Here is a 27,885-nt window from a genome sequence, read left to right as displayed (position 1 = left end):
GGCTGGGCAACAACGTTTTTCCTCCATGGGAGAGCTAGATTTGGAGAGCTTGGAGGAAGCCTGAAGAACACGTTGATACCGGGGCTTCTGGGCAATGCAAGGGGGCCTCATTTTGTAACCCTGAGCTGCTTTTGGAAAACCACCGTGCTTACACGGTGAGTTCTCGGAATTCATACCTGACCTCTTGCTCCCTGAAGCAGCACCAGGACTTTACCTCTAGAGGGAGAAATAGGCAGTCGTCCTCTGAAGGTGGCTAGGCCTTCGGGAGATGTACCATGACCTAGGCGAAACGAAGGCGTTCACTGGCTCGCGCAATTTACTTCAGGAGGAACACTGGCTTTCCAAAGCGCTTTCAGCGAAGAAGTACAGTATGTGACACGGGCCTCCTTTGGTTCCCGGAACGTCAACTACATGAGCTGTGTGGCAACCGTGAAAAGGAGGCCGGACGAGAAAAGCGAAATCTGTCCCGTTGGCAACCCGGAGAGCTGGGTGCTCAGAGCTGCCTGAAAAAGGGTCCTGTTGCCCGTCTTGTAATCACCGTAGGAGTTCCCGGGGAGGCAAAGTGAGGAAGAGTGAGTTTTCTCGCAAGAACGAGGGGGTGTGGGCAGTTCCTCGCTAGGAGCTCATCCCAAAGCCTTCTTGGCTAGTGGTTCGGAAACCTGCCCGCATGCTGCCAAAGGAAAGTCCTCGAGAGCCGTGAAAAGTGTTGGGAGTGCAGCTCTGTCTGAGAAGCCTTAGTGAAGGTACTGCTTTAACACTGGTAGGCCTCTCAGGACTGCAGGGTCTCTCGCGCCTGGACCCAGGTCATGGAAGAACACGGTGTACCCAAAGTGTCAACTGCGGCTTCTGAGTGAGCTCCAGCCACATGGGCCGTTGGCCTCCACTCTGTGCATGCAGAGGGCAGGGCAACACACGGCCTGCTCCGGCGGAGAGCCAGACCTCCACCTCTGGAAACCAGTCTTGGTAACAGAGTGGGGGCCGGTGTCATGAGCAATGCATGTCACACTCCCGGCTTAGATATTAGCTGCCCTGAATCATATCCGGAGAGTAACATTGATTGTATGAACTCAAAGCTGACGACCCTTCACCTCAAGCAGAAATGTGACTTTACAACCAGTCTGATATGATGGACCCCTCTCCCGAAGCACTGCTGGGCGATTGAAAGTTCCAAAGTCGACATCGCCTGACTGAAGCACTGTGGTGACTAGGCACGTCACCTCGCGCAGAACCTCTGCTTACAAAAGGGTCCTCACAGGAGCGCCTAGTGTGTCGCATGGCTCTCTCGTAGCTGGGCAGAAGGTGCTGCTCCACAGGCTGGGTTTGCACGTAGAAACTGGATCCTGAGGGCTAAAGCATTCTTTGCCCCTTTGGAAGCAGGAGGCTTGGGGCGAGAAAACTGAACGAAAGGCACGGGGTGGCGCCCATGTTGGACACCCTGCAGGAATTGCCCGGGAGGACGAGTGAGTTTTCTCGAAAGAAACAGTGCGCCTGCCGTTCCTTGCCAGGAGCTCATGCAGCAGACTGCTTCAGCTAAGGCGAATGTCGACTGAGCGGCACACTCAAAGTAAGGGGCAGTGTTTCCATCAGCAAAGTTGGTGGTCACAAGTAGACCCGAGGCTTTCACCACTGAAGTGCTGTAATGCTGGTGTGCCTTTCACATATCTGAGGACGCTCACGTCTGCACCAGTTTCCGAGGAAAATCACTGTGTACCCAAAGTGTCATCTGTGCCTTCTGAGCAACCTCATGCCTCATGATGGTCTTTGGGCTCTACTGTTGGTATGCAGAAGGCCAGGCAGCAATGTGTTTCCTCCATCGGGGAGCCAGATAGCCACAGCATGGAAGAATCCTCAGGACGAGTTTTCTCCCTGGTCTTCTGGGCAATGCAAGGGGACCCCAGTTTGTAAACCTGAGCTGCACTGGAACAAACACCGCCATGGCAAGTGTTCTCAGAATTCATAGCTGACGTCTTCCCCTCGCATGCATCACGTCGACTTCAGATCCAGCTGGAGACATGTGCTCTCAGCCTTTGAAGACTGTCAGGCCTTTGCAAGATCCACGGTGATGTAGGTGAAACTAGATCATTCCCTGGCTCACACCATTCACCTCAGGAGGACTCCTGCTTGCCAAAGTGTTTTCATGGAAGGGCACATGTGTGTGGCATGTCTCTTTCACCTGCTTGTGGACTTCAGGTACATGAGCTAGGTGTCAACCGTGAAAGTGGAGAGGGACGGGAACAGCACAATTTGCCCCAGTGACAAAGCAGAGAGATGTGTCCTCAGAGCTGCCTGAGAAACAGTCCTGTTGCCGGTCTTCTATTCACCCCAGGATTACCCTGAGAGGTAACCTGAGGCCGAGTGAATTTTCTTGGAAGAACCGGAGTGCGTGCCGTTCCTTGCTAGGTTCTCATCCCAAAGCCTTCTTGGCTAGTCATAAGGAAACTTGCCCGCGTGTTGCAAGGAAAGTCCGTGTTTTGGATGATCAGTGCTTCATGAAAAGCACTGTGGTCGCCAACTTTCTCAACCCTGCAGGAATACCCGGGGAGGAACGGAGACTTTGCCCAAAGAAACAGAGTGCTTGCAATGCCTTGCTAGGAGCACATCCAGCACAGGACTTTATCTATGGCGAATGTCAGCCGAGCACCAGAGTCAAAGTAAGGTGCAGTGTTTCCACCAGCAGAGTCGCAGTCAGCAGTTTCAAAGAGGCCTTCCCCACTAAAGTGCTGTAAATGCGGGTGTGCCTTTCAAAGTCTGAGGATGCGAGCGTCTGCACCGTATTCCAAGGAAGGTCCCTGTGTACCAAAAGTGGCATCTGTGCCTGCTGAGCACCATCCAGCCACATGGGTCTTTGGACTCTACTGTTTTGTATGCAGGAGGCTGGGCAACAACGTTTTTCCTCCATGGGAGAGCTAGATTTGGAGAGCTTGGAGGAAGCCTGAAGAACACGTTGATACCGGGGCTTCTGGGCAATGCAAGGGGGCCTCATTTTGTAACCCTGAGCTGCTTTTGGAAAACCACCGTGCTTACACGGTGAGTTCTCGGACTTCATACCTGACCTCTTGCTCCCTGAAGCAGCACCAGGACTTTACCTCTAGAGGGAGAAATAGGCAGTCGTCCTCTGAAGGTGGCTAGGCCTTCGGGAGATGTACCATGACCTAGGCGAAACGAAGGCGTTCACTGGCTCGCGCAATTTACTTCAGGAGGAACACTGGCTTTCCAAAGCGCTTTCAGCGAAGAAGTACAGTATGTGACACGGGCCTCCTTTGGTTCCCGGAACGTCAACTACATGAGCTGTGTGGCAACCGTGAAAAGGAGGCCGGACGAGAAAAGCGAAATCTGTCCCGTTGGCAACCCGGAGAGCTGGGTGCTCAGAGCTGCCTGAAAAAGGGTCCTGTTGCCCGTCTTGTACTCACCGTAGGAGTTCCCGGGGAGGCAAAGTGAGGAAGAGTGAGTTTTCTCGCAAGAACGAGGGGGTGTGTGCAGTTCCTCGCTAGGAGCTCATCCCAAAGCCTTCTTGGCTAGTGGTTCGGAAACCTGCCCGCATGCTGCCAAAGGAAAGTCCTCGAGAGCCGTGAAAAGTGTTGGGAGTGCAGCTCTGTCTGAGAAGCCTTAGTGAAGGTACTGCTTTAACACTGGTAGGCCTCTCAGGACTGCAGGGTCTCTCGCGCCTGGACCCAGGTCATGGAAGAACACGGTGTACCCAAAGTGTCAACTGCGGCTTCTGAGTGAGCTCCAGCCACATGGGTCGTTGGCCTCCACTCTGTGCATGCAGAGGGCAGGGCAACACACGGCCTGCTCCGGCGGAGAGCCAGACCTCCACCTCTGGAAACCAGTCTTGGTAACAGAGTGGGGGCCGGTGTCATGAGCAATGCATGTCACACTCCCGGCTTAGATATTAGCTGCCCTGAATCCTATCCGGAGAGTAACATTGATTGTATGAACTCAAAGCTGACGACCCTTCACCTCAAGCAGAAATGTGACTTTACAACCAGTCTGATATGATGGACCCCTCTCCCGAAGCACTGCTGGGCGATTGAAAGTTCCAAAGTCGACATCGCCTGACTGAAGCACTGTGGTGACTAGGCACGTCACCTCGCGCAGAACCTCTGCTTACAAAAGGGTCCTCACAGGAGCGCCTAGTGTGTCGCATGGCTCTCTCGTAGCTGGGCAGAAGGTGCTGCTCCACAGGCTGGGTTTGCACGTAGAAACTGGATCCTGAGGGCTAAAGCATTCTTTGCCCCTTTGGAAGCAGGAGGCTTGGGGCGAGAAAACTGAACGAAAGGCACGGGGTGGCGCCCATGTTGGACACCCTGCAGGAATTGCCCGGGAGGACGAGTGAGTTTTCTCGAAAGAAACAGTGCGCCTGCCGTTCCTTGCCAGGAGCTCATGCAGCAGACTGCTTCAGCTAAGGCGAATGTCGACTGAGCGGCACACTCAAAGTAAGGGGCAGTGTTTCCATCAGCAAAGTTGGTGGTCACAAGTAGACCCGAGGCTTTCACCACTGAAGTGCTGTAATGCTGGTGTGCCTTTCACATATCTGAGGACGCTCACGTCTGCACCAGTTTCCGAGGAAAATCACTGTGTACCCAAAGTGTCATCTGTGCCTTCTGAGCAACCTCATGCCTCATGATGGTCTTTGGGCTCTACTGTTGGTATGCAGAAGGCCAGGCAGCAATGTGTTTCCTCCATCGGGGAGCCAGATAGCCACAGCATGGAAGAATCCTCAGGACGAGTTTTCTCCCTGGTCTTCTGGGCAATGCAAGGGGACCCCAGTTTGTAAACCTGAGCTGCACTGGAACAAACACCGCCATGGCAAGTGTTCTCAGAATTCATAGCTGACGTCTTCCCCTCGCATGCATCACGTCGACTTCAGATCCAGCTGGAGACATGTGCTCTCAGCCTTTGAAGACTGTCAGGCCTTTGCAAGATCCACGGTGATGTAGGTGAAACTAGATCATTCCCTGGCTCACACCATTCACCTCAGGAGGACTCCTGCTTGCCAAAGTGTTTTCATGGAAGGGCACATGTGTGTGGCATGTCTCTTTCACCTGCTTGTGGACTTCAGGTACATGAGCTAGGTGTCAACCGTGAAAGTGGAGAGGGACGGGAACAGCACAATTTGCCCCAGTGACAAAGCAGAGAGATGTGTCCTCAGAGCTGCCTGAGAAACAGTCCTGTTGCCGGTCTTCTATTCACCCCAGGATTACCCTGAGAGGTAACCTGAGGCCGAGTGAATTTTCTTGGAAGAACCGGAGTGCGTGCCGTTCCTTGCTAGGTTCTCATCCCAAAGCCTTCTTGGCTAGTCATAAGGAAACTTGCCCGCGTGTTGCAAGGAAAGTCCGTGTTTTGGATGATCAGTGCTTCATGAAAAGCACTGTGGTCGCCAACTTTCTCAACCCTGCAGGAATACCCGGGGAGGAACGGAGACTTTGCCCAAAGAAACAGAGTGCTTGCAATGCCTTGCTAGGAGCACATCCAGCACAGGACTTTATCTATGGCGAATGTCAGCCGAGCGCCAGAGTCAAAGTAAGGTGCAGTGTTTCCACCAGCAGAGTCGCAGTCAGCAGTTTCAAAGAGGCCTTCCCCACTAAAGTGCTGTAAATGCGGGTGTGCCTTTCAAAGTCTGAGGATGCGAGCGTCTGCACCGTATTCCAAGGAAGGTCCCTGTGTACCAAAAGTGGCATCTGTGCCTGCTGAGCACCATCCAGCCACATGGGTCTTTGGACTCTACTGTTTTGTATGCAGGAGGCTGGGCAACAACGTTTTTCCTCCATGGGAGAGCTAGATTTGGAGAGCTTGGAGGAAGCCTGAAGAACACGTTGATACCGGGGCTTCTGGGCAATGCAAGGGGGCCTCATTTTGTAACCCTGAGCTGCTTTTGGAAAACCACCGTGCTTACACGGTGAGTTCTCGGACTTCATACCTGACCTCTTGCTCCCTGAAGCAGCACCAGGACTTTACCTCTAGAGGGAGAAATAGGCAGTCGTCCTCTGAAGGTGGCTAGGCCTTCGGGAGATGTACCATGACCTAGGCGAAACGAAGGCGTTCACTGGCTCGCGCAATTTACTTCAGGAGGAACACTGGCTTTCCAAAGCGCTTTCAGCGAAGAAGTACAGTATGTGACACGGGCCTCCTTTGGTTCCCGGAACGTCAACTACATGAGCTGTGTGGCAACCGTGAAAAGGAGGCCGGACGAGAAAAGCGAAATCTGTCCCGTTGGCAACCCGGAGAGCTGGGTGCTCAGAGCTGCCTGAAAAAGGGTCCTGTTGCCCGTCTTGTACTCACCGTAGGAGTTCCCGGGGAGGCAAAGTGAGGAAGAGTGAGTTTTCTCGCAAGAACGAGGGGGTGTGTGCAGTTCCTCGCTAGGAGCTCATCCCAAAGCCTTCTTGGCTAGTGGTTCGGAAACCTGCCCGCATGCTGCCAAAGGAAAGTCCTCGAGAGCCGTGAAAAGTGTTGGGAGTGCAGCTCTGTCTGAGAAGCCTTAGTGAAGGTACTGCTTTAACACTGGTAGGCCTCTCAGGACTGCAGGGTCTCTCGCGCCTGGACCCAGGTCATGGAAGAACACGGTGTACCCAAAGTGTCAACTGCGGCTTCTGAGTGAGCTCCAGCCACATGGGTCGTTGGCCTCCACTCTGTGCATGCAGAGGGCAGGGCAACACACGGCCTGCTCCGGCGGAGAGCCAGACCTCCACCTCTGGAAACCAGTCTTGGTAACAGAGTGGGGGCCGGTGTCATGAGCAATGCATGTCACACTCCCGGCTTAGATATTAGCTGCCCTGAATCATATCCGGAGAGTAACATTGATTGTATGAACTCAAAGCTGACGACCCTTCACCTCAAGCAGAAATGTGACTTTACAACCAGTCTGATATGATGGACCCCTCTCCCGAAGCACTGCTGGGCGATTGAAAGTTCCAAAGTCGACATCGCCTGACTGAAGCACTGTGGTGACTAGGCACGTCACCTCGCGCAGAACCTCTGCTTACAAAAGGGTCCTCACAGGAGCGCCTAGTGTGTCGCATGGCTCTCTCGTAGCTGGGCAGAAGGTGCTGCTCCACAGGCTGGCTTTGCACGTAGAAACTGGATCCTGAGGGCTAAAGCATTCTTTGCCCCTTTGGAAGCAGGAGGCTTGGGGCGAGAAAACTGAACGAAAGGCACGGGGTGGCGCCCATGTTGGACACCCTGCAGGAATTGCCCGGGAGGAAGAGTGAGTTTTCTCGAAAGAAACAGTGCGCCTGCCGTTCCTTGCCAGGAGCTCATGCAGCAGACTGCTTCAGCTAAGGCGAATGTCGACTGAGCGGCACACTCAAAGTAAGGGGCAGTGTTTCCATCAGCAAAGTTGGTGGTCACAAGTAGACCCGAGGCTTTCACCACTGAAGTGCTGTAATGCTGGTGTGCCTTTCACATATCTGAGGACGCTCACGTCTGCACCAGTTTCCGAGGAAAATCACTGTGTACCCAAAGTGTCATCTGTGCCTTCTGAGCAACCTCATGCCTCATGATGGTCTTTGGGCTCTACTGTTGGTATGCAGAAGGCCAGGCAGCAATGTGTTTCCTCCATCGGGGAGCCAGATAGCCACAGCATGGAAGAATCCTCAGGACGAGTTTTCTCCCTGGTCTTCTGGGCAATGCAAGGGGACCCCAGTTTGTAAACCTGAGCTGCACTGGAACAAACACCGCCATGGCAAGTGTTCTCAGAATTCATAGCTGACGTCTTCCCCTCGCATGCATCACGTCGACTTCAGATCCAGCTGGAGACATGTGCTCTCAGCCTTTGAAGACTGTCAGGCCTTTGCAAGATCCACGGTGATGTAGGTGAAACTAGATCATTCCCTGGCTCACACCATTCACCTCAGGAGGACTCCTGCTTGCCAAAGTGTTTTCATGGAAGGGCACATGTGTGTGGCATGTCTCTTTCACCTGCTTGTGGACTTCAGGTACATGAGCTAGGTGTCAACCGTGAAAGTGGAGAGGGACGGGAACAGCACAATTTGCCCCAGTGACAAAGCAGAGAGATGTGTCCTCAGAGCTGCCTGAGAAACAGTCCTGTTGCCGGTCTTCTATTCACCCCAGGATTACCCTGAGAGGTAACCTGAGGCCGAGTGAATTTTCTTGGAAGAACCGGAGTGCGTGCCGTTCCTTGCTAGGTTCTCATCCCAAAGCCTTCTTGGCTAGTCATAAGGAAACTTGCCCGCGTGTTGCAAGGAAAGTCCGTGTTTTGGATGATCAGTGCTTCATGAAAAGCACTGTGGTCGCCAACTTTCTCAACCCTGCAGGAATACCCGGGGAGGAACGGAGACTTTGCCCAAAGAAACAGAGTGCTTGCAATGCCTTGCTAGGAGCACATCCAGCACAGGACTTTATCTATGGCGAATGTCAGCCGAGCGCCAGAGTCAAAGTAAGGTGCAGTGTTTCCACCAGCAGAGTCGCAGTCAGCAGTTTCAAAGAGGCCTTCCCCACTAAAGTGCTGTAAATGCGGGTGTGCCTTTCAAAGTCTGAGGATGCGAGCGTCTGCACCGTATTCCAAGGAAGGTCCCTGTGTACCAAAAGTGGCATCTGTGCCTGCTGAGCACCATCCAGCCACATGGGTCTTTGGACTCTACTGTTTTGTATGCAGGAGGCTGGGCAACAACGTTTTTCCTCCATGGGAGAGCTAGATTTGGAGAGCTTAGAGGAAGCCTGAAGAACACGTTGATACCGGGGCTTCTGGGCAATGCAAGGGGGCCTCATTTTGTAACCCTGAGCTGCTTTTGGAAAACCACCGTGCTTACACGGTGAGTTCTCGGACTTCATACCTGACCTCTTGCTCCCTGAAGCAGCACCAGGACTTTACCTCTAGAGGGAGAAATAGGCAGTCGTCCTCTGAAGGTGGCTAGGCCTTCGGGAGATGTACCATGACCTAGGCGAAATGAAGGCGTTCACTGGCTCGCGCAATTTACTTCAGGAGGAACACTGGCTTTCCAAAGCGCTTTCAGCGAAGAAGTACAGTATGTGACACGGGCCTCCTTTGGTTCCCGGAACGTCAACTACATGAGCTGTGTGGCAACCGTGAAAAGGAGGCCGGACGAGAAAAGCGAAATCTGTCCCGTTGGCAACCCGGAGAGCTGGGTGCTCAGAGCTGCCTGAAAAAGGGTCCTGTTGCCCGTCTTGTACTCACCGTAGGAGTTCCCGGGGAGGCAAAGTGAGGAAGAGTGAGTTTTCTCGCAAGAACGAGGGGGTGTGTGCAGTTCCTCGCTAGGAGCTCATCCCAAAGCCTTCTTGGCTAGTGGTTCGGAAACCTGCCCGCATGCTGCCAAAGGAAAGTCCTCGAGAGCCGTGAAAAGTGTTGGGAGTGCAGCTCTGTCTGAGAAGCCTTAGTGAAGGTACTGCTTTAACACTGGTAGGCCTCTCAGGACTGCAGGGTCTCTCGCGCCTGGACCCAGGTCATGGAAGAACACGGTGTACCCAAAGTGTCAACTGCGGCTTCTGAGTGAGCTCCAGCCACATGGGTCGTTGGCCTCCACTCTGTGCATGCAGAGGGCAGGGCAACACACGGCCTGCTCCGGCGGAGAGCCAGACCTCCACCTCTGGAAACCAGTCTTGGTAACAGAGTGGGGGCCGGTGTCATGAGCAATGCATGTCACACTCCCGGCTTAGATATTAGCTGCCCTGAATCATATCCGGAGAGTAACATTGATTGTATGAACTCAAAGCTGACGACCCTTCACCTCAAGCAGAAATGTGACTTTACAACCAGTCTGATATGATGGACCCCTCTCCCGAAGCACTGCTGGGCGATTGAAAGTTCCAAAGTCGACATCGCCTGACTGAAGCACTGTGGTGACTAGGCACGTCACCTCGCGCAGAACCTCTGCTTACAAAAGGGTCCTCACAGGAGCGCCTAGTGTGTCGCATGGCTCTCTCGTAGCTGGGCAGAAGGTGCTGCTCCACAGGCTGGCTTTGCACGTAGAAACTGGATCCTGAGGGCTAAAGCATTCTTTGCCCCTTTGGAAGCAGGAGGCTTGGGGCGAGAAAACTGAACGAAAGGCACGGGGTGGCGCCCATGTTGGACACCCTGCAGGAATTGCCCGGGAGGACGAGTGAGTTTTCTCGAAAGAAACAGTGCGCCTGCCGTTCCTTGCCAGGAGCTCATGCAGCAGACTGCTTCAGCTAAGGCGAATGTCGACTGAGCGGCACACTCAAAGTAAGGGGCAGTGTTTCCATCAGCAAAGTTGGTGGTCACAAGTAGACCCGAGGCTTTCACCACTGAAGTGCTGTAATGCTGGTGTGCCTTTCACATATCTGAGGACGCTCACGTCTGCACCAGTTTCCGAGGAAAATCACTGTGTACCCAAAGTGTCACCTGTGCCTTCTGAGCAACCTCATGCCTCATGATGGTCTTTGGGCTCTACTGTTGGTATGCAGAAGGCCAGGCAGCAATGTGTTTCCTCCATCGGGGAGCCAGATAGCCACAGCATGGAAGAATCCTCAGGACGAGTTTTCTCCCTGGTCTTCTGGGCAATGCAAGGGGACCCCAGTTTGTAAACCTGAGCTGCACTGGAACAAACACCGCCATGGCAAGTGTTCTCAGAATTCATAGCTGACGTCTTCCCCTCGCATGCATCACGTCGACTTCAGATCCAGCTGGAGACATGTGCTCTCAGCCTTTGAAGACTGTCAGGCCTTTGCAAGATCCACGGTGATGTAGGTGAAACTAGATCATTCCCTGGCTCACACCATTCACCTCAGGAGGACTCCTGCTTGCCAAAGTGTTTTCATGGAAGGGCACATGTGTGTGGCATGTCTCTTTCACCTGCTTGTGGACTTCAGGTACATGAGCTAGGTGTCAACCGTGAAAGTGGAGAGGGACGGGAACAGCACAATTTGCCCCAGTGACAAAGCAGAGAGATGTGTCCTCAGAGCTGCCTGAGAAACAGTCCTGTTGCCGGTCTTCTATTCACCCCAGGATTACCCTGAGAGGTAACCTGAGGCCGAGTGAATTTTCTTGGAAGAACCGGAGTGCGTGCCGTTCCTTGCTAGGTTCTCATCCCAAAGCCTTCTTGGCTAGTCATAAGGAAACTTGCCCGCGTGTTGCAAGGAAAGTCCGTGTTTTGGATGATCAGTGCTTCATGAAAAGCACTGTGGTCGCCAACTTTCTCAACCCTGCAGGAATACCCGGGGAGGAACGGAGACTTTGCCCAAAGAAACAGAGTGCTTGCAATGCCTTGCTAGGAGCACATCCAGCACAGGACTTTATCTATGGCGAATGTCAGCCGAGCGCCAGAGTCAAAGTAAGGTGCAGTGTTTCCACCAGCAGAGTCGCAGTCAGCAGTTTCAAAGAGGCCTTCCCCACTAAAGTGCTGTAAATGCGGGTGTGCCTTTCAAAGTCTGAGGATGCGAGCGTCTGCACCGTATTCCAAGGAAGGTCCCTGTGTACCAAAAGTGGCATCTGTGCCTGCTGAGCACCATCCAGCCACATGGGTCTTTGGACTCTACTGTTTTGTATGCAGGAGGCTGGGCAACAACGTTTTTCCTCCATGGGAGAGCTAGATTTGGAGAGCTTAGAGGAAGCCTGAAGAACACGTTGATACCGGGGCTTCTGGGCAATGCAAGGGGGCCTCATTTTGTAACCCTGAGCTGCTTTTGGAAAACCACCGTGCTTACACGGTGAGTTCTCGGACTTCATACCTGACCTCTTGCTCCCTGAAGCAGCACCAGGACTTTACCTCTAGAGGGAGAAATAGGCAGTCGTCCTCTGAAGGTGGCTAGGCCTTCGGGAGATGTACCATGACCTAGGCGAAACGAAGGCGTTCACTGGCTCGCGCAATTTACTTCAGGAGGAACACTGGCTTTCCAAAGCGCTTTCAGCGAAGAAGTACAGTATGTGACACGGGCCTCCTTTGGTTCCCGGAACGTCAACTACATGAGCTGTGTGGCAACCGTGAAAAGGAGGCCGGACGAGAAAAGCGAAATCTGTCCCGTTGGCAACCCGGAGAGCTGGGTGCTCAGAGCTGCCTGAAAAAGGGTCCTGTTGCCCGTCTTGTACTCACCGTAGGAGTTCCCGGGGAGGCAAAGTGAGGAAGAGTGAGTTTTCTCGCAAGAACGAGGGGGTGTGTGCAGTTCCTCGCTAGGAGCTCATCCCAAAGCCTTCTTGGCTAGTGGTTCGGAAACCTGCCCGCATGCTGCCAAAGGAAAGTCCTCGAGAGCCGTGAAAAGTGTTGGGAGTGCAGCTCTGTCTGAGAAGCCTTAGTGAAGGTACTGCTTTAACACTGGTAGGCCTCTCAGGACTGCAGGGTCTCTCGCGCCTGGACCCAGGTCATGGAAGAACACGGTGTACCCAAAGTGTCAACTGCGGCTTCTGAGTGAGCTCCAGCCACATGGGTCGTTGGCCTCCACTCTGTGCATGCAGAGGGCAGGGCAACACACGGCCTGCTCCGGCGGAGAGCCAGACCTCCACCTCTGGAAACCAGTCTTGGTAACAGAGTGGGGGCCGGTGTCATGAGCAATGCATGTCACACTCCCGGCTTAGATATTAGCTGCCCTGAATCATATCCGGAGAGTAACATTGATTGTATGAACTCAAAGCTGACGACCCTTCACCTCAAGCAGAAATGTGACTTTACAACCAGTCTGATATGATGGACCCCTCTCCCGAAGCACTGCTGGGCGATTGAAAGTTCCAAAGTCGACATCGCCTGACTGAAGCACTGTGGTGACTAGGCACGTCACCTCGCGCAGAACCTCTGCTTACAAAAGGGTCCTCACAGGAGCGCCTAGTGTGTCGCATGGCTCTCTCGTAGCTGGGCAGAAGGTGCTGCTCCACAGGCTGGCTTTGCACGTAGAAACTGGATCCTGAGGGCTAAAGCATTCTTTGCCCCTTTGGAAGCAGGAGGCTTGGGGCGAGAAAACTGAACGAAAGGCACGGGGTGGCGCCCATGTTGGACACCCTGCAGGAATTGCCCGGGAGGACGAGTGAGTTTTCTCGAAAGAAACAGTGCGCCTGCCGTTCCTTGCCAGGAGCTCATGCAGCAGACTGCTTCAGCTAAGGCGAATGTCGACTGAGCGGCACACTCAAAGTAAGGGGCAGTGTTTCCATCAGCAAAGTTGGTGGTCACAAGTAGACCCGAGGCTTTCACCACTGAAGTGCTGTAATGCTGGTGTGCCTTTCACATATCTGAGGACGCTCACGTCTGCACCAGTTTCCGAGGAAAATCACTGTGTACCCAAAGTGTCATCTGTGCCTTCTGAGCAACCTCATGCCTCATGATGGTCTTTGGGCTCTACTGTTGGTATGCAGAAGGCCAGGCAGCAATGTGTTTCCTCCATCGGGGAGCCAGATAGCCACAGCATGGAAGAATCCTCAGGACGAGTTTTCTCCCTGGTCTTCTGGGCAATGCAAGGGGACCCCAGTTTGTAAACCTGAGCTGCACTGGAACAAACACCGCCATGGCAAGTGTTCTCAGAATTCATAGCTGACGTCTTCCCCTCGCATGCATCACGTCGACTTCAGATCCAGCTGGAGACATGTGCTCTCAGCCTTTGAAGACTGTCAGGCCTTTGCAAGATCCACGGTGATGTAGGTGAAACTAGATCATTCACTGGCTCACACCATTCACCTCAGGAGGACTCCTGCTTGCCAAAGTGTTTTCATGGAAGGGCACATGTGTGTGGCATGTCTCTTTCACCTGCTTGTGGACTTCAGGTACATGAGCTAGGTGTCAACCGTGAAAGTGGAGAGGGACGGGAACAGCACAATTTGCCCCAGTGACAAAGCAGAGAGATGTGTCCTCAGAGCTGCCTGAGAAACAGTCCTGTTGCCGGTCTTCTATTCACCCCAGGATTACCCTGAGAGGTAACCTGAGGCCGAGTGAATTTTCTTGGAAGAACCGGAGTGCGTGCCGTTCCTTGCTAGGTTCTCATCCCAAAGCCTTCTTGGCTAGTCATAAGGAAACTTGCCCGCGTGTTGCAAGGAAAGTCCGTGTTTTGGATGATCAGTGCTTCATGAAAAGCACTGTGGTCGCCAACTTTCTCAACCCTGCAGGAATACCCGGGGAGGAACGGAGACTTTGCCCAAAGAAACAGAGTGCTTGCAATGCCTTGCTAGGAGCACATCCAGCACAGGACTTTATCTATGGCGAATGTCAGCCGAGCGCCAGAGTCAAAGTAAGGTGCAGTGTTTCCACCAGCAGAGTCGCAGTCAGCAGTTTCAAAGAGGCCTTCCCCACTAAAGTGCTGTAAATGCGGGTGTGCCTTTCAAAGTCTGAGGATGCGAGCGTCTGCACCGTATTCCAAGGAAGGTCCCTGTGTACCAAAAGTGGCATCTGTGCCTGCTGAGCACCATCCAGCCACATGGGTCTTTGGACTCTACTGTTTTGTATGCAGGAGGCTGGGCAACAACGTTTTTCCTCCATGGGAGAGCTAGATTTGGAGAGCTTAGAGGAAGCCTGAAGAACACGTTGATACCGGGGCTTCTGGGCAATGCAAGGGGGCCTCATTTTGTAACCCTGAGCTGCTTTTGGAAAACCACCGTGCTTACACGGTGAGTTCTCGGACTTCATACCTGACCTCTTGCTCCCTGAAGCAGCACCAGGACTTTACCTCTAGAGGGAGAAATAGGCAGTCGTCCTCTGAAGGTGGCTAGGCCTTCGGGAGATGTACCATGACCTAGGCGAAACGAAGGCGTTCACTGGCTCGCGCAATTTACTTCAGGAGGAACACTGGCTTTCCAAAGCGCTTTCAGCGAAGAAGTACAGTATGTGACACGGGCCTCCTTTGGTTCCCGGAACGTCAACTACATGAGCTGTGTGGCAACCGTGAAAAGGAGGCCAGACGAGAAAAGCGAAATCTGTCCCGTTGGCAACCCGGAGAGCTGGGTGCTCAGAGCTGCCTGAAAAAGGGTCCTGTTGCCCGTCTTGTACTCACCGTAGGAGTTCCCGGGGAGGCAAAGTGAGGAAGAGTGAGTTTTCTCGCAAGAACGAGGGGGTGTGTGCAGTTCCTCGCTAGGAGCTCATCCCAAAGCCTTCTTGGCTAGTGGTTCGGAAACCTGCCCGCATGCTGCCAAAGGAAAGTCCTCGAGAGCCGTGAAAAGTGTTGGGAGTGCAGCTCTGTCTGAGAAGCCTTAGTGAAGGTACTGCTTTAACACTGGTAGGCCTCTCAGGACTGCAGGGTCTCTCGCGCCTGGACCCAGGTCATGGAAGAACACGGTGTACCCAAAGTGTCAACTGCGGCTTCTGAGTGAGCTCCAGCCACATGGGTCGTTGGCCTCCACTCTGTGCATGCAGAGGGCAGGGCAACACACGGCCTGCTCCGGCGGAGAGCCAGACCTCCACCTCTGGAAACCAGTCTTGGTAACAGAGTGGGGGCCGGTGTCATGAGCAATGCATGTCACACTCCCGGCTTAGATATTAGCTGCCCTGAATCATATCCGGAGAGTAACATTGATTGTATGAACTCAAAGCTGACGACCCTTCACCTCAAGCAGAAATGTGACTTTACAACCAGTCTGATATGATGGACCCCTCTCCCGAAGCACTGCTGGGCGATTGAAAGTTCCAAAGTCGACATCGCCTGACTGAAGCACTGTGGTGACTAGGCACGTCACCTCGCGCAGAACCTCTGCTTACAAAAGGGTCCTCACAGGAGCGCCTAGTGTGTCGCATGGCTCTCTCGTAGCTGGGCAGAAGGTGCTGCTCCACAGGCTGGCTTTGCACGTAGAAACTGGATCCTGAGGGCTAAAGCATTCTTTGCCCCTTTGGAAGCAGGAGGCTTGGGGCGAGAAAACTGAACGAAAGGCACGGGGTGGCGCCCATGTTGGACACCCTGCAGGAATTGCCCGGGAGGACGAGTGAGTTTTCTCGAAAGAAACAGTGCGCCTGCCGTTCCTTGCCAGGAGCTCATGCAGCAGACTGCTTCAGCTAAGGCGAATGTCGACTGAGCGGCACACTCAAAGTAAGGGGCAGTGTTTCCATCAGCAAAGTTGGTGGTCACAAGTAGACCCGAGGCTTTCACCACTGAAGTGCTGTAATGCTGGTGTGCCTTTCACATATCTGAGGACGCTCACGTCTGCACCAGTTTCCGAGGAAAATCACTGTGTACCCAAAGTGTCATCTGTGCCTTCTGAGCAACCTCATGCCTCATGATGGTCTTTGGGCTCTACTGTTGGTATGCAGAAGGCCAGGCAGCAATGTGTTTCCTCCATCGGGGAGCCAGATAGCCACAGCATGGAAGAATCCTCAGGACGAGTTTTCTCCCTGGTCTTCTGGGCAATGCAAGGGGACCCCAGTTTGTAAACCTGAGCTGCACTGGAACAAACACCGCCATGGCAAGTGTTCTCAGAATTCATAGCTGACGTCTTCCCCTCGCATGCATCACGTCGACTTCAGATCCAGCTGGAGACATGTGCTCTCAGCCTTTGAAGACTGTCAGGCCTTTGCAAGATCCACGGTGATGTAGGTGAAACTAGATCATTCACTGGCTCACACCATTCACCTCAGGAGGACTCCTGCTTGCCAAAGTGTTTTCATGGAAGGGCACATGTGTGTGGCATGTCTCTTTCACCTGCTTGTGGACTTCAGGTACATGAGCTAGGTGTCAACCGTGAAAGTGGAGAGGGACGGGAACAGCACAATTTGCCCCAGTGACAAAGCAGAGAGATGTGTCCTCAGAGCTGCCTGAGAAACAGTCCTGTTGCCGGTCTTCTATTCACCCCAGGATTACCCTGAGAGGTAACCTGAGGCCGAGTGAATTTTCTTGGAAGAACCGGAGTGCGTGCCGTTCCTTGCTAGGTTCTCATCCCAAAGCCTTCTTGGCTAGTCATAAGGAAACTTGCCCGCGTGTTGCAAGGAAAGTCCGTGTTTTGGATGATCAGTGCTTCATGAAAAGCACTGTGGTCGCCAACTTTCTCAACCCTGCAGGAATACCCGGGGAGGAACGGAGACTTTGCCCAAAGAAACAGAGTGCTTGCAATGCCTTGCTAGGAGCACATCCAGCACAGGACTTTATCTATGGCGAATGTCAGCCGAGCGCCAGAGTCAAAGTAAGGTGCAGTGTTTCCACCAGCAGAGTCGCAGTCAGCAGTTTCAAAGAGGCCTTCCCCACTAAAGTGCTGTAAATGCGGGTGTGCCTTTCAAAGTCTGAGGATGCGAGCGTCTGCACCGTATTCCAAGGAAGGTCCCTGTGTACCAAAAGTGGCATCTGTGCCTGCTGAGCACCATCCAGCCACATGGGTCTTTGGACTCTACTGTTTTGTATGCAGGAGGCTGGGCAACAACGTTTTTCCTCCATGGGAGAGCTAGATTTGGAGAGCTTAGAGGAAGCCTGAAGAACACGTTGATACCGGGGCTTCTGGGCAATGCAAGGGGGCCTCATTTTGTAACCCTGAGCTGCTTTTGGAAAACCACCGTGCTTACACGGTGAGTTCTCGGAATTCATACCTGACCTCTTGCTCCCTGAAGCAGCACCAGGACTTTACCTCTAGAGGGAGAAATAGGCAGTCGTCCTCTGAAGGTGGCTAGGCCTTCGGGAGATGTACCATGACCTAGGCGAAACGAAGGCGTTCACTGGCTCGCGCAATTTACTTCAGGAGGAACACTGGCTTTCCAAAGCGCTTTCAGCGAAGAAGTACAGTATGTGACACGGGCCTCCTTTGGTTCCCGGAACGTCAACTACATGAGCTGTGTGGCAACCGTGAAAAGGAGGCCGGACGAGAAAAGCGAAATCTGTCCCGTTGGCAACCCGGAGAGCTGGGTGCTCAGAGCTGCCTGAAAAAGGGTCCTGTTGCCCGTCTTGTACTCACCGTAGGAGTTCCCGGGGAGGCAAAGTGAGGAAGAGTGAGTTTTCTCGCAAGAACGAGGGGGTGTGTGCAGTTCCTCGCTAGGAGCTCATCCCAAAGCCTTCTTGGCTAGTGGTTCGGAAACCTGCCCGCATGCTGCCAAAGGAAAGTCCTCGAGAGCCGTGAAAAGTGTTGGGAGTGCAGCTCTGTCTGAGAAGCCTTAGTGAAGGTACTGCTTTAACACTGGTAGGCCTCTCAGGACTGCAGGGTCTCTCGCGCCTGGACCCAGGTCATGGAAGAACACAGTGTACCCAAAGTGTCAACTGCGGCTTCTGAGTGAGCTCCAGCCACATGGGTCGTTGGCCTCCACTCTGTGCATGCAGAGGGCAGGGCAACACACGGCCTGCTCCGGCGGAGAGCCAGACCTCCACCTCTGGAAACCAGTCTTGGTAACAGAGTGGGGGCCGGTGTCATGAGCAATGCATGTCACACTCCCGGCTTAGATATTAGCTGCCCTGAATCATATCCGGAGAGTAACATTGATTGTATGAACTCAAAGCTGACGACCCTTCACCTCAAGCAGAAATGTGACTTTACAACCAGTCTGATATGATGGACCCCTCTCCCGAAGCACTGCTGGGCGATTGAAAGTTCCAAAGTCGACATCGCCTGACTGAAGCACTGTGGTGACTAGGCACGTCACCTCGCGCAGAACCTCTGCTTACAAAAGGGTCCTCACAGGAGCGCCTAGTGTGTCGCATGGCTCTCTCGTAGCTGGGCAGAAGGTGCTGCTCCACAGGCTGGCTTTGCACGTAGAAACTGGATCCTGAGGGCTAAAGCATTCTTTGCCCCTTTGGAAGCAGGAGGCTTGGGGCGAGAAAACTGAACGAAAGGCACGGGGTGGCGCCCATGTTGGACACCCTGCAGGAATTGCCCGGGAGGACGAGTGAGTTTTCTCGAAAGAAACAGTGCGCCTGCCGTTCCTTGCCAGGAGCTCATGCAGCAGACTGCTTCAGCTAAGGCGAATGTCGACTGAGCGGCACACTCAAAGTAAGGGGCAGTGTTTCCATCAGCAAAGTTGGTGGTCACAAGTAGACCCGAGGCTTTCACCACTGAAGTGCTGTAATGCTGGTGTGCCTTTCACATATCTGAGGACGCTCACGTCTGCACCAGTTTCCGAGGAAAATCACTGTGTACCCAAAGTGTCATCTGTGCCTTCTGAGCAACCTCATGCCTCATGATGGTCTTTGGGCTCTACTGTTGGTATGCAGAAGGCCAGGCAGCAATGTGTTTCCTCCATCGGGGAGCCAGATAGCCACAGCATGGAAGAATCCTCAGGACGAGTTTTCTCCCTGGTCTTCTGGGCAATGCAAGGGGACCCCAGTTTGTAAACCTGAGCTGCACTGGAACAAACACCGCCATGGCAAGTGTTCTCAGAATTCATAGCTGACGTCTTCCCCTCGCATGCATCACGTCGACTTCAGATCCAGCTGGAGACATGTGCTCTCAGCCTTTGAAGACTGTCAGGCCTTTGCAAGATCCACGGTGATGTAGGTGAAACTAGATCATTCACTGGCTCACACCATTCACCTCAGGAGGACTCCTGCTTGCCAAAGTGTTTTCATGGAAGGGCACATGTGTGTGGCATGTCTCTTTCACCTGCTTGTGGACTTCAGGTACATGAGCTAGGTGTCAACCGTGAAAGTGGAGAGGGACGGGAACAGCACAATTTGCCCCAGTGACAAAGCAGAGAGATGTGTCCTCAGAGCTGCCTGAGAAACAGTCCTGTTGCCGGTCTTCTATTCACCCCAGGATTACCCTGAGAGGTAACCTGAGGCCGAGTGAATTTTCTTGGAAGAACCGGAGTGCGTGCCGTTCCTTGCTAGGTTCTCATCCCAAAGCCTTCTTGGCTAGTCATAAGGAAACTTGCCCGCGTGTTGCAAGGAAAGTCCGTGTTTTGGATGATCAGTGCTTCATGAAAAGCACTGTGGTCGCCAACTTTCTCAACCCTGCAGGAATACCCGGGGAGGAACGGAGACTTTGCCCAAAGAAACAGAGTGCTTGCAATGCCTTGCTAGGAGCACATCCAGCACAGGACTTTATCTATGGCGAATGTCAGCCGAGCGCCAGAGTCAAAGTAAGGTGCAGTGTTTCCACCAGCAGAGTCGCAGTCAGCAGTTTCAAAGAGGCCTTCCCCACTAAAGTGCTGTAAATGCGGGTGTGCCTTTCAAAGTCTGAGGATGCGAGCGTCTGCACCGTATTCCAAGGAAGGTCCCTGTGTACCAAAAGTGGCATCTGTGCCTGCTGAGCACCATCCAGCCACATGGGTCTTTGGACTCTACTGTTTTGTATGCAGGAGGCTGGGCAACAACGTTTTTCCTCCATGGGAGAGCTAGATTTGGAGAGCTTAGAGGAAGCCTGAAGAACACGTTGATACCGGGGCTTCTGGGCAATGCAAGGGGGCCTCATTTTGTAACCCTGAGCTGCTTTTGGAAAACCACCGTGCTTACACGGTGAGTTCTCGGACTTCATACCTGACCTCTTGCTCCCTGAAGCAGCACCAGGACTTTACCTCTAGAGGGAGAAATAGGCAGTCGTCCTCTGAAGGTGGCTAGGCCTTCGGGAGATGTACCATGACCTAGGCGAAACGAAGGCGTTCACTGGCTCGCGCAATTTACTTCAGGAGGAACACTGGCTTTCCAAAGCGCTTTCAGCGAAGAAGTACAGTATGTGACACGGGCCTCCTTTGGTTCCCGGAACGTCAACTACATGAGCTGTGTGGCAACCGTGAAAAGGAGGCCGGACGAGAAAAGCGAAATCTGTCCCGTTGGCAACCCGGAGAGCTGGGTGCTCAGAGCTGCCTGAAAAAGGGTCCTGTTGCCCGTCTTGTACTCACCGTAGGAGTTCCCGGGGAGGCAAAGTGAGGAAGAGTGAGTTTTCTCGCAAGAACGAGGGGGTGTGTGCAGTTCCTCGCTAGGAGCTCATCCCAAAGCCTTCTTGGCTAGTGGTTCGGAAACCTGCCCGCATGCTGCCAAAGGAAAGTCCTCGAGAGCCGTGAAAAGTGTTGGGAGTGCAGCTCTGTCTGAGAAGCCTTAGTGAAGGTACTGCTTTAACACTGGTAGGCCTCTCAGGACTGCAGGGTCTCTCGCGCCTGGACCCAGGTCATGGAAGAACACGGTGTACCCAAAGTGTCAACTGCGGCTTCTGAGTGAGCTCCAGCCACATGGGTCGTTGGCCTCCACTCTGTGCATGCAGAGGGCAGGGCAACACACGGCCTGCTCCGGCGGAGAGCCAGACCTCCACCTCTGGAAACCAGTCTTGGTAACAGAGTGGGGGCCGGTGTCATGAGCAATGCATGTCACACTCCCGGCTTAGATATTAGCTGCCCTGAATCATATCCGGAGAGTAACATTGATTGTATGAACTCAAAGCTGACGACCCTTCACCTCAAGCAGAAATGTGACTTTACAACCAGTCTGATATGATGGACCCCTCTCCCGAAGCACTGCTGGGCGATTGAAAGTTCCAAAGTCGACATCGCCTGACTGAAGCACTGTGGTGACTAGGCACGTCACCTCGCGCAGAACCTCTGCTTACAAAAGGGTCCTCACAGGAGCGCCTAGTGTGTCGCATGGCTCTCTCGTAGCTGGGCAGAAGGTGCTGCTCCACAGGCTGGCTTTGCACGTAGAAACTGGATCCTGAGGGCTAAAGCATTCTTTGCCCCTTTGGAAGCAGGAGGCTTGGGGCGAGAAAACTGAACGAAAGGCACGGGGTGGCGCCCATGTTGGACACCCTGCAGGAATTGCCCGGGAGGACGAGTGAGTTTTCTCGAAAGAAACAGTGCGCCTGCCGTTCCTTGCCAGGAGCTCATGCAGCAGACTGCTTCAGCTAAGGCGAATGTCGACTGAGCGGCACACTCAAAGTAAGGGGCAGTGTTTCCATCAGCAAAGTTGGTGGTCACAAGTAGACCCGAGGCTTTCACCACTGAAGTGCTGTAATGCTGGTGTGCCTTTCACATATCTGAGGACGCTCACGTCTGCACCAGTTTCCGAGGAAAATCACTGTGTACCCAAAGTGTCATCTGTGCCTTCTGAGCAACCTCATGCCTCATGATGGTCTTTGGGCTCTACTGTTGGTATGCAGAAGGCCAGGCAGCAATGTGTTTCCTCCATCGGGGAGCCAGATAGCCACAGCATGGAAGAATCCTCAGGACGAGTTTTCTCCCTGGTCTTCTGGGCAATGCAAGGGGACCCCAGTTTGTAAACCTGAGCTGCACTGGAACAAACACCGCCATGGCAAGTGTTCTCAGAATTCATAGCTGACGTCTTCCCCTCGCATGCATCACGTCGACTTCAGATCCAGCTGGAGACATGTGCTCTCAGCCTTTGAAGACTGTCAGGCCTTTGCAAGATCCACGGTGATGTAGGTGAAACTAGATCATTCACTGGCTCACACCATTCACCTCAGGAGGACTCCTGCTTGCCAAAGTGTTTTCATGGAAGGGCACATGTGTGTGGCATGTCTCTTTCACCTGCTTGTGGACTTCAGGTACATGAGCTAGGTGTCAACCGTGAAAGTGGAGAGGGACGGGAACAGCACAATTTGCCCCAGTGACAAAGCAGAGAGATGTGTCCTCAGAGCTGCCTGAGAAACAGTCCTGTTGCCGGTCTTCTATTCACCCCAGGATTACCCTGAGAGGTAACCTGAGGCCGAGTGAATTTTCTTGGAAGAACCGGAGTGCGTGCCGTTCCTTGCTAGGTTCTCATCCCAAAGCCTTCTTGGCTAGTCATAAGGAAACTTGCCCGCGTGTTGCAAGGAAAGTCCGTGTTTTGGATGATCAGTGCTTCATGAAAAGCACTGTGGTCGCCAACTTTCTCAACCCTGCAGGAATACCCGGGGAGGAACGGAGACTTTGCCCAAAGAAACAGAGTGCTTGCAATGCCTTGCTAGGAGCACATCCAGCACAGGACTTTATCTATGGCGAATGTCAGCCGAGCGCCAGAGTCAAAGTAAGGTGCAGTGTTTCCACCAGCAGAGTCGCAGTCAGCAGTTTCAAAGAGGCCTTCCCCACTAAAGTGCTGTAAATGCGGGTGTGCCTTTCAAAGTCTGAGGATGCGAGCGTCTGCACCGTATTCCAAGGAAGGTCCCTGTGTACCAAAAGTGGCATCTGTGCCTGCTGAGCACCATCCAGCCACATGGGTCTTTGGACTCTACTGTTTTGTATGCAGGAGGCTGGGCAACAACGTTTTTCCTCCATGGGAGAGCTAGATTTGGAGAGCTTGGAGGAAGCCTGAAGAACACGTTGATACCGGGGCTTCTGGGCAATGCAAGGGGGCCTCATTTTGTAACCCTGAGCTGCTTTTGGAAAACCACCGTGCTTACACGGTGAGTTCTCGGAATTCATACCTGACCTCTTGCTCCCTGAAGCAGCACCAGGACTTTACCTCTAGAGGGAGAAATAGGCAGTCGTCCTCTGAAGGTGGCTAGGCCTTCGGGAGATGTACCATGACCTAGGCGAAACGAAGGCGTTCACTGGCTCGCGCAATTTACTTCAGGAGGAACACTGGCTTTCCAAAGCGCTTTCAGCGAAGAAGTACAGTATGTGACACGGGCCTCCTTTGGTTCCCGGAACGTCAACTACATGAGCTGTGTGGCAACCGTGAAAAGGAGGCCGGACGAGAAAAGCGAAATCTGTCCCGTTGGCAACCCGGAGAGCTGGGTGCTCAGAGCTGCCTGAAAAAGGGTCCTGTTGCCCGTCTTGTACTCACCGTAGGAGTTCCCGGGGAGGCAAAGTGAGGAAGAGTGAGTTTTCTCGCAAGAACGAGGGGGTGTGTGCAGTTCCTCGCTAGGAGCTCATCCCAAAGCCTTCTTGGCTAGTGGTTCGGAAACCTGCCCGCATGCTGCCAAAGGAAAGTCCTCGAGAGCCGTGAAAAGTGTTGGGAGTGCAGCTCTGTCTGAGAAGCCTTAGTGAAGGTACTGCTTTAACACTGGTAGGCCTCTCAGGACTGCAGGGTCTCTCGCGCCTGGACCCAGGTCATGGAAGAACACGGTGTACCCAAAGTGTCAACTGCGGCTTCTGAGTGAGCTCCAGCCACATGGGTCGTTGGCCTCCACTCTGTGCATGCAGAGGGCAGGGCAACACACGGCCTGCTCCGGCGGAGAGCCAGACCTCCACCTCTGGAAACCAGTCTTGGTAACAGAGTGGGGGCCGGTGTCATGAGCAATGCATGTCACACTCCCGGCTTAGATATTAGCTGCCCTGAATCATATCCGGAGAGTAACATTGATTGTATGAACTCAAAGCTGACGACCCTTCACCTCAAGCAGAAATGTGACTTTACAACCAGTCTGATATGATGGACCCCTCTCCCGAAGCACTGCTGGGCGATTGAAAGTTCCAAAGTCGACATCGCCTGACTGAAGCACTGTGGTGACTAGGCACGTCACCTCGCGCAGAACCTCTGCTTACAAAAGGGTCCTCACAGGAGCGCCTAGTGTGTCGCATGGCTCTCTCGTAGCTGGGCAGAAGGTGCTGCTCCACAGGCTGGCTTTGCACGTAGAAACTGGATCCTGAGGGCTAAAGCATTCTTTGCCCCTTTGGAAGCAGGAGGCTTGGGGCGAGAAAACTGAACGAAAGGCACGGGGTGGCGCCCATGTTGGACACCCTGCAGGAATTGCCCGGGAGGACGAGTGAGTTTTCTCGAAAGAAACAGTGCGCCTGCCGTTCCTTGCCAGGAGCTCATGCAGCAGACTGCTTCAGCTAAGGCGAATGTCGACTGAGCGGCACACTCAAAGTAAGGGGCAGTGTTTCCATCAGCAAAGTTGGTGGTCACAAGTAGACCCGAGGCTTTCACCACTGAAGTGCTGTAATGCTGGTGTGCCTTTCACATATCTGAGGACGCTCACGTCTGCACCAGTTTCCGAGGAAAATCACTGTGTACCCAAAGTGTCATCTGTGCCTTCTGAGCAACCTCATGCCTCATGATGGTCTTTGGGCTCTACTGTTGGTATGCAGAAGGCCAGGCAGCAATGTGTTTCCTCCATCGGGGAGCCAGATAGCCACAGCATGGAAGAATCCTCAGGACGAGTTTTCTCCCTGGTCTTCTGGGCAATGCAAGGGGACCCCAGTTTGTAAACCTGAGCTGCACTGGAACAAACACCGCCATGGCAAGTGTTCTCAGAATTCATAGCTGACGTCTTCCCCTCGCATGCATCACGTCGACTTCAGATCCAGCTGGAGACATGTGCTCTCAGCCTTTGAAGACTGTCAGGCCTTTGCAAGATCCACGGTGATGTAGGTGAAACTAGATCATTCACTGGCTCACACCATTCACCTCAGGAGGACTCCTGCTTGCCAAAGTGTTTTCATGGAAGGGCACATGTGTGTGGCATGTCTCTTTCACCTGCTTGTGGACTTCAGGTACATGAGCTAGGTGTCAACCGTGAAAGTGGAGAGGGACGGGAACAGCACAATTTGCCCCAGTGACAAAGCAGAGAGATGTGTCCTCAGAGCTGCCTGAGAAACAGTCCTGTTGCCGGTCTTCTATTCACCCCAGGATTACCCTGAGAGGTAACCTGAGGCCGAGTGAATTTTCTTGGAAGAACCGGAGTGCGTGCCGTTCCTTGCTAGGTTCTCATCCCAAAGCCTTCTTGGCTAGTCATAAGGAAACTTGCCCGCGTGTTGCAAGGAAAGTCCGTGTTTTGGATGATCAGTGCTTCATGAAAAGCACTGTGGTCGCCAACTTTCTCAACCCTGCAGGAATACCCGGGGAGGAACGGAGACTTTGCCCAAAGAAACAGAGTGCTTGCAATGCCTTGCTAGGAGCACATCCAGCACAGGACTTTATCTATGGCGAATGTCAGCCGAGCGCCAGAGTCAAAGTAAGGTGCAGTGTTTCCACCAGCAGAGTCGCAGTCAGCAGTTTCAAAGAGGCCTTCCCCACTAAAGTGCTGTAAATGCGGGTGTGCCTTTCAAAGTCTGAGGATGCGAGCGTCTGCACCGTATTCCAAGGAAGGTCCCTGTGTACCAAAAGTGGCATCTGTGCCTGCTGAGCACCATCCAGCCACATGGGTCTTTGGACTCTACTGTTTTGTATGCAGGAGGCTGGGCAACAACGTTTTTCCTCCATGGGAGAGCTAGATTTGGAGAGCTTGGAGGAAGCCTGAAGAACACGTTGATACCGGGGCTTCTGGGCAATGCAAGGGGGCCTCATTTTGTAACCCTGAGCTGCTTTTGGAAAACCACCGTGCTTACACGGTGAGTTCTCGGACTTCATACCTGACCTCTTGCTCCCTGAAGCAGCACCAGGACTTTACCTCTAGAGGGAGAAATAGGCAGTCGTCCTCTGAAGGTGGCTAGGCCTTCGGGAGATGTACCATGACCTAGGCGAAACGAAGGCGTTCACTGGCTCGCGCAATTTACTTCAGGAGGAACACTGGCTTTCCAAAGCGCTTTCAGCGAAGAAGTACAGTATGTGACACGGGCCTCCTTTGGTTCCCGGAACGTCAACTACATGAGCTGTGTGGCAACCGTGAAAAGGAGGCCGGACGAGAAAAGCGAAATCTGTCCCGTTGGCAACCCGGAGAGCTGGGTGCTCAGAGCTGCCTGAAAAAGGGTCCTGTTGCCCGTCTTGTAATCACCGTAGGAGTTCCCGGGGAGGCAAAGTGAGGAAGAGTGAGTTTTCTCGCAAGAACGAGGGGGTGTGTGCAGTTCCTCGCTAGGAGCTCATCCCAAAGCCTTCTTGGCTAGTGGTTCGGAAACCTGCCCGCATGCTGCCAAAGGAAAGTCCTCGAGAGCCGTGAAAAGTGTTGGGAGTGCAGCTCTGTCTGAGAAGCCTTAGTGAAGGTACTGCTTTAACACTGGTAGGCCTCTCAGGACTGCAGGGTCTCTCGCGCCTGGACCCAGGTCATGGAAGAACACGGTGTACCCAAAGTGTCAACTGCGGCTTCTGAGTGAGCTCCAGCCACATGGGTCGTTGGCCTCCACTCTGTGCATGCAGAGGGCAGGGCAACACACGGCCTGCTCCGGCGGAGAGCCAGACCTCCACCTCTGGAAACCAGTCTTGGTAACAGAGTGGGGGCCGGTGTCATGAGCAATGCATGTCACACTCCCGGCTTAGATATTAGCTGCCCTGAATCATATCCGGAGAGTAACATTGATTGTATGAACTCAAAGCTGACGACCCTTCACCTCAAGCAGAAATGTGACTTTACAACCAGTCTGATATGATGGACCCCTCTCCCGAAGCACTGCTGGGCGATTGAAAGTTCCAAAGTCGACATCGCCTGACTGAAGCACTGTGGTGACTAGGCACGTCACCTCGCGCAGAACCTCTGCTTACAAAAGGGTCCTCACAGGAGCGCCTAGTGTGTCGCATGGCTCTCTCGTAGCTGGGCAGAAGGTGCTGCTCCACAGGCTGGCTTTGCACGTAGAAACTGGATCCTGAGGGCTAAAGCATTCTTTGCCCCTTTGGAAGCAGGAGGCTTGGGGCGAGAAAACTGAACGAAAGGCACGGGGTGGCGCCCATGTTGGACACCCTGCAGGAATTGCCCGGGAGGACGAGTGAGTTTTCTCGAAAGAAACAGTGCGCCTGCCGTTCCTTGCCAGGAGCTCATGCAGCAGACTGCTTCAGCTAAGGCGAATGTCGACTGAGCGGCACACTCAAAGTAAGGGGCAGTGTTTCCATCAGCAAAGTTGGTGGTCACAAGTAGACCCGAGGCTTTCACCACTGAAGTGCTGTAATGCTGGTGTGCCTTTCACATATCTGAGGACGCTCACGTCTGCACCAGTTTCCGAGGAAAATCACTGTGTACCCAAAGTGTCATCTGTGCCTTCTGAGCAACCTCATGCCTCATGATGGTCTTTGGGCTCTACTGTTGGTATGCAGAAGGCCAGGCAGCAATGTGTTTCCTCCATCGGGGAGCCAGATAGCCACAGCATGGAAGAATCCTCAGGACGAGTTTTCTCCCTGGTCTTCTGGGCAATGCAAGGGGACCCCAGTTTGTAAACCTGAGCTGCACTGGAACAAACACCGCCATGGCAAGTGTTCTCAGAATTCATAGCTGACGTCTTCCCCTCGCATGCATCACGTCGACTTCAGATCCAGCTGGAGACATGTGCTCTCAGCCTTTGAAGACTG

Source organism: Eubalaena glacialis, chromosome 3 (assembly GCF_028564815.1).
Source record: "Eubalaena glacialis isolate mEubGla1 chromosome 3, mEubGla1.1.hap2.+ XY, whole genome shotgun sequence".
NCBI classification, from domain to species: Eukaryota; Metazoa; Chordata; class Mammalia; order Artiodactyla; family Balaenidae; genus Eubalaena; species Eubalaena glacialis.
This window is presented reverse-complemented; position numbering follows the sequence as displayed.